We start from the raw sequence: 6,945 nt of genomic DNA on the forward strand, positions 1-6,945 counted from the left end.
TTTTAGTTGTGAAATTAAAATTGGGATTGAAGAATTTGCGCTTACAGTTGATTATGTGATGTGTTAAAGTGCTTAGAATGGTTAGCCACTATTCCTAAATATATCATTCCCGACCCTTGGCCCACATTACAACCATGAATAAGTCCTAATTGATTTTAGACTGAGTGAGCCTACATTAGTAGAGAATTACATTATGGGCAAGCTTATGGTATCAATTGCATACATGTGACTTCTTTGTGAGAGTGAATGAAGTTTCTTTGATATGTGAAGTCCTTAAATTATATTTGATCATTAGATTCGAATGTGTGGATTCAACTCTCTCCTTGATTTTGTTGTGAGGGCATGTGATTTCACGAAGGATGGTTACATTATTAAACTTCTCTACGATGTTGAGTATTCAAGCCATAAGTGCATTTTGACATTGAGTCGGTTTTTGAGGCTAGGATTGTTATGAGTATGTTGTCTTTATTTGAATATTTTTGAAGTTTGGCATAAAAAAAATGAGAAGTGTATGTGAATGCATATACTAGAGCTTAATTGTTACTATCAACCATGGTCATAGTTGTAGTGTGCTTTGAATGATAAGAGCTTTATTTTGTTTCGTCTACTATAGTGATGGTTTGTTCGAGGACGAACAAAAGTTTAAGTGTGGGGTGGTGATGTTGGACATATTTCTATATGTTTTGATATTACTATACACATGTTTTAACCGCTTTTTGGTACTATTTAGTGTTTAAAATGCCCAATATGTGTTAATTATTAGTTTTATGTTAATTAAGTTATGTGTGATGATTTAGGATATTTGGAGTGCAAAATATGAAGAAAAGATGCTCCAACTAGAGGAGAAGAGGGCGGATGCGTCGCATCCAACCTTGGAAAGAAGGCTAGTCGGTGCACCCTTAGCAGTAAAGTCAGGCCATAGCAGCCGCCTTAGCATCCGCACTTGGGCACAACAGAGATGGAGGAACAAAGGGTGGATGTGAATCCACCCTAGCATGTGAAGCTGAAGAAGTGGAGGATGAGATGGATGCAAAACATCCACCCCAGCATCAATCCCTAAAGATGAGTCGGGTTAGGAAAAAGAAAACTTTGGCCCACGATTTTTGTACGCAATATATATGCCAAAAACGCCCCTTTTAGGTCATCTAACACACTTTTTGAAGGGAACTCGACCTAGGGAGAGCAAGGAGCCGCCGTGGAGGCCGGCTTTCATCTTTTCTTCCACCAAACTTAGTAATTTTCATGTTTCTTTGTAGGATTTGTTGTTTGGCTACCATATCTATGTGGAGCTAAACTTCACGTTCTATGGTTGTGGTTCTTTCATGACTAGTGTTATTCGGATATTGATGTTGCCTTCTTGATTTATCATATTGGTTTATTTATTCAATAGTGTGCTTAATTATTTAATTGTTTGACCACCAATTGAATACTATCTACGAATCTAGAATTGAACTCGAAAGTGGGAATTCGAGATTGCATATAGGATTGAGTAGAGCAAGTTCTTGAACCTGGTAATCGGGGAACAGATTCGCAATTAGGATAGATATATACCTAATTGTCTTGCTTAGTTGATATACAGAAATTATAAATACGTTCTTGTTAGTTCTAATTCCATAGACATGTAGGTGTTAGGTTAGCTTGAATAGGCGAGTAAGAATTCTATAGATTCTTATGAGCAATATTAACCAGGTCAACCAATAAACTAGATAAATTAATTAGTCAATTCAATTGAAGAATACAATAGGAATGTTAGATAGCCTATAGCCCTAGATCGTTTTCATTGCATTGATATCATAAAAATTTACTCTTTCTCTGTTCAAAGTTCATTATTTATATTTCTTTATTTAATTAGTTTAGAATCAAATATTTCTAGTTTTAATTCTTATTTAGATAATTAGGATAGTCTAATTTATTTAATAGTTAATCATAAGTTCTCGTGAGTTCGACATCCGAATTTTAGTTACTTTATTACTTGACGACTGCGTATACTTGCATGTGTGTTTAGACACAATAGCCATTATGGCTCGAGTAATCTACATGGACACGATTCATTTGACTGTTTGGCCCTTTACAAAATTTACCTATCGAGACCCTGTTGATACGAACTATTTTCCTTGAACATCCGAGGGTGATGCCCCATAGTATTCGAGGTTGATTGTAAAGAAGCCTCGGATACTATTGAATTGCTCTAAGTTAGCACAAACAATGGTTGCCTCGTTAAAAACCTTGCCGGAAAAAACCCATTTGGGATAAAAACCAGTCGAAGGGAAAAAGAGTGCAACGCGTGCTTTCAGACCTAAGAACTTCGTGTTTGTAGAGAACTTCGATGCCTTTGATCGAACACCTGCAATAAGTTAGCATCAAATACAACTGAAAAAAGGATAAGGTCATACCTTAGCAATAATATCGTTTGAGGAGTGATATGTTCCAATTATTTGGCAATTGTTCGTCGTTCATCGTGCCAAGTTTGTAAGATTCCTTTCCGATGACATCGAGGACTTGATATTGTCCTTCCCAATTTGGGCCGGGTTTTCCTTTGTTCGGGTCTCGAGAACTAAGTCCCCGATTCGAAAGTGGCGAAGATCGGCTCTTCAGTTGTAGTATCTTTCGATGCGCTGTTTTTGTGCGGCAATTCTGATGAGAGTGGCTTCCTATTTTTCATCTAGCAATTCGAGGCTTGTATCCAAGGCCTCATGATTCGACTCTTCCATTGTGTATCGAAATCTGACGCTAGGTTCCCCGACCTCGACTGGGATCAGAGTTTCGGTGCCATATACTAAGGAGAACAGTGTTGCCCCTGTACTGGATTTTGACGTTGTTCGATATGCCCAAAGGACTTCGGGCAAAATTTCTCTCCATTTTCCCTTAGCATCGTTCAATCTTTTCTTTAGATTCTGAATGATGGTCTTGTTTATTGATTTGGCCTATCCTTTCCCACTGGCATGATACGACGTCGACAATATCCTTTTTATTTTATGATCTTTGAGGAACTTTGTTATTTTGCTGCCGATAAACTTTTTTCCATTGTTGCATGATATCTCGGAAGGTATCCCGAATCGGCATATGATGTGATCCCAGATGAAATCTATAACTACTTTTTCTCTGATTTTCTCGAAAGCCTGTGCTTCAACCCACTTAGAGAAATAGTCGGTCATAAATAAAATGAATTTAGTTTAACCTGGGGCCAATGATAGAGGACCGATGATATCCATTCCCCATTTCATGAACAGCCATGGGGATAGGACTGAAAGAAGTTGCTTTCGGGGCTGGTGGATCATTGGTGCATATCTTTGGCACTTGTCGCATTTTCGAATGAATTCCTTAGTATCTTTTTCCATATTGACCCAATAGCACCCCGCTCTTATGACTTTGTGAACCAGTGATTCGGTACCAGAATGGTTCTCGCAAGTACCCTTGTGAATTTCTCGTAGAATGTAGTCGGTGTCTCGCAGACCCAAACATATTGCCAATGGTCCATCGAACATCCTTTTGTATATGTTCCATCTTCAGCCAATGTGAACCGTGGAGCCTTTGTTCGCAGAGTCCTCGATTCCTTAGGGTCTGATGGAAGCTTTCCGTTTTTTAGATACTCGATATATTTATTCCTCCAATCCCAAGTTAGGCTTGTGGATTTTATTTTGGCATGGCCTTCTTCGATGACTGACTTCGAAAGTTGTACCACAGTTCCCGAGCTAATTTTGTGTTCTTTGACTGATGGCCCCAAATTTGCAAGGGCATCAGCCTTACTATTTTGTTCTTCAGGTACATACTGTAGGGTCCATTCTTTAAAACGGTGTAGGGTTACCTGCAGTTTGTCCAAGTACATTTGCATTCGATCTTCTCGAACCTCAAAGGTTCTGTTGACTTGGTTTACCACAAGCAGGGAGTCACATTTGGCCTCGATGACCTCTGCTCCCAAACCTTTAGCTAGCTCGAGACCTGCAATCATGGCCTCATACTCGGCCTCATTGTTAGTTAACTTGAAAGTTTTGATAGCTTGTCTAATTGTATTGCCAGTGGGCGGCTTCAAAATGATGCCTAGCCCGGACACTTACAGATTTGAAGCGACATCTATGAAAAGGTCCCACACCCCCAAAGATGTACCCGTTTTTTATCAAAAGTTCCTTTTCGACCTCGGGTACGAGGGCTGGTGTGAAGTCGACCATGACATCTGCTAAGAATTGAGACTTGATGGCAGTTCGTTATTGATACTCGATATCATACCCACTCGATATTAGAGCAAGCGCTAATTTTTCTAAGTGTGGGTATCAGGTTTTGGCTTAACCTAAAGTTCGACTAACATAGTAAATAGGAAATTGTGTACCTTTCTCTTCTCGAACTAGGACACCACTTACCGCAACTACTTAGACTGCCAAATATAAGTAGAGTTGCTCGTCCACTTTTGGAGTATGAAGCAATGGTGGGCTTGAAAGATACCACTTTAACTCTTCCAAAGCCTGTTGGCATTCCGGGGTCCAAGCGAAATTGTTCTTCTTTTGAGAAGTGAGAAGAACCTGTGACTTCCATCTGAAGACCTCGAGATGAATCGTCCTAAAGTGGTTATCTGCGATGTTAATCTTTGTACAAACTTAACGCTGGCCACGACTGTGATGTCTTCGATTGCCTTGATTTTATCGAGGTTGATCTCGATTCCTCGATTTGACACCATAAAGTCGAGGAACTTGCCCGAACCGATCCCGAAGGCACATTTCTCATAATTGAGCTTCATATTGTATTTTTCAGTATGTCGAATGTTTCCTGTAAATGTGTTAATGGTCCTCTACGCGCAGGGACTTAACTAGCATATCGTCAATATATACCTCCATTGATTTACCTATTTGTTCTTCAAACATTTGATTCACTAGGCATTGGTAAGTAGCATCAGCATTTTTTAGCCAAAACGGCATCACATTATAACAGTAGGTGCCATACTTAGTGATGAATAAAGTCTTTTCCTGATCCTTCGGGTTCATTTGAATTTGATTATACCCGGAATAAGCGTCGAGAAAACTAAGGATCTTGAGGCCGGACGTGGCATTGATCATGCGATCGATATTCGGCAGAGGACAAAAGTCTTTGGGACATGCTTTATTTAAATCTTGATAATCCACACACATTCTAAGTTTTGTTACCCTTTAGAGACTACTACTACGTTTGCTAACCATTCGGGATATTTTGCTTCCCAAATGGATCCTTTTTGAGAAGTTCGGTTACCTCGTCCTTGATGAATGTATGTTTTACCTCGGACTGGAGCCTTTTCTTTTGTTTTACCGGTCTGAACTTCAGGTCCAGGCTTAATTGATGTGTTGTGATCTTCGGTGGGATACCTTTCATATCTAGGTGGGACCAAGCAAAATAATCCATGCTATTTAAAAGGAATTGAACGAGTTTTTTCCTGAGCTCGGGAGTTAATCCCGTGCCCAGGTATACCTTTCGATCGGGAAGGTGTTCGATCAGTATGAGTTGTTCCAGCTCCTCGATTGTTGACTTCAATGTATCAGAATCATTGGGGGTTATTAAGGTTCGAGGTATCATATAATCCTCATCCTCAAAGATCTCCTGCTCCTCCGATGGGACCGAGGCTGGTGCCTGTGGTTGCTATTTGACTTTTTGTTTTCACTTTGACTTTGATTCCTTTGTTGACAAAAGAGCTGATACTAGTACTACTTCATCGATTGCAAACATCTCTTTGGCGGCGGGTTGTTCATCATACACCATTTTGATTCCTTCCGATATTGGGAATTTCAAGACTTTATGAAGCGTCAAAGGTATTGCCCTCATATTATGAATCCAAGGTCTTCCGAGTAGCGCGTTGTATCTCATATCACCTTTGATTACATGGAACTTTGTTTCCTTGATAGTCCCGGCCACATTTACTAGCAAAAGGATTTCCCCTTTGGTGGTTTCACTTGCCATGTTGAAGCCTTGAGAACTCAATCTGCAGGCACTATTTGATCCTGGAGGCCGAGTTGCTCTACGACCCTCGAACGAATGATGTTTGTCGAGCTACCTGGATCAATCAACACATGTTTAACTTGAATTTTATTCATAAGGATAGATATAACCAGTGCATTGTTGTGAGGTTGTTCGATCTCGTCTGCATCCTCATTGTTGAAAGATAAGGTTTCCTCTGGTAAATAGTCCCGGGTACGCTTTTCCCTTGTGATTGTAACTTTGGCACATTTAAATATTGGGCCTTGAGGAATATCGACCCCACCAACGATCATATGTATCACGTGATGCGGTTCCTCTAGTTCATTTTTCCAGTTTGCATCCATGTCTCTGAAGTGATTTTTATCTCAGTCACTCAAGAACTCTCGAAGGTCACCCTCGTTGAATAAACGAGCTACCTCTTCCCTTAACTGTCTACAGTCTTCGGTTTTGTTACCATGGGTTCCATGGTATTTGCATATTTGATTAGGGTATCTTTGAGCTGGATCGGTCTGTAAAGGTCTGGACCACCTAGTATCCTTGATCCGTCTAATGGCTGATACAATACCTGATGCATCAATACTGAAGTTGTATTCTGATAATCGTGGTGCTTCTTTGGGCTCGACATATTTATCGAAGCCACTCTTACTCATCAGCCCTCAAGAGCTTTGTCCTCGATCATTTTGAACGGGATTACGTCCCGGTCCATTATTTCTACGATCTACGTTGTATGGTTGGTACCGATCTCTGTTTGATCAAGGCTCTCTATCGATGTCTCTTTGAATTCTACCTTTGGATCTATTTGGGTCAATGGAACCGAAAGGGGGTCCTAACTGATCATCCTAGACTCTGATCTTTGACTGGTATCGATTATGTACATCGGCCCAGGTCACAGCTGGATATTCAATCAAATTCTGCTTTAGTTATCGTGATGCTATCGAACTTCACTCGTTCAAACCTTGAGTGAAGGCTTGGACAGCCCAATCATCAGTGACCAGGGGTAGGTCCATGCGT

This window comes from Nicotiana tabacum, chromosome 6, assembly GCF_000715075.1.
Source record: "Nicotiana tabacum cultivar K326 chromosome 6, ASM71507v2, whole genome shotgun sequence".
Taxonomy (NCBI): Eukaryota; Viridiplantae; Streptophyta; class Magnoliopsida; order Solanales; family Solanaceae; genus Nicotiana; species Nicotiana tabacum.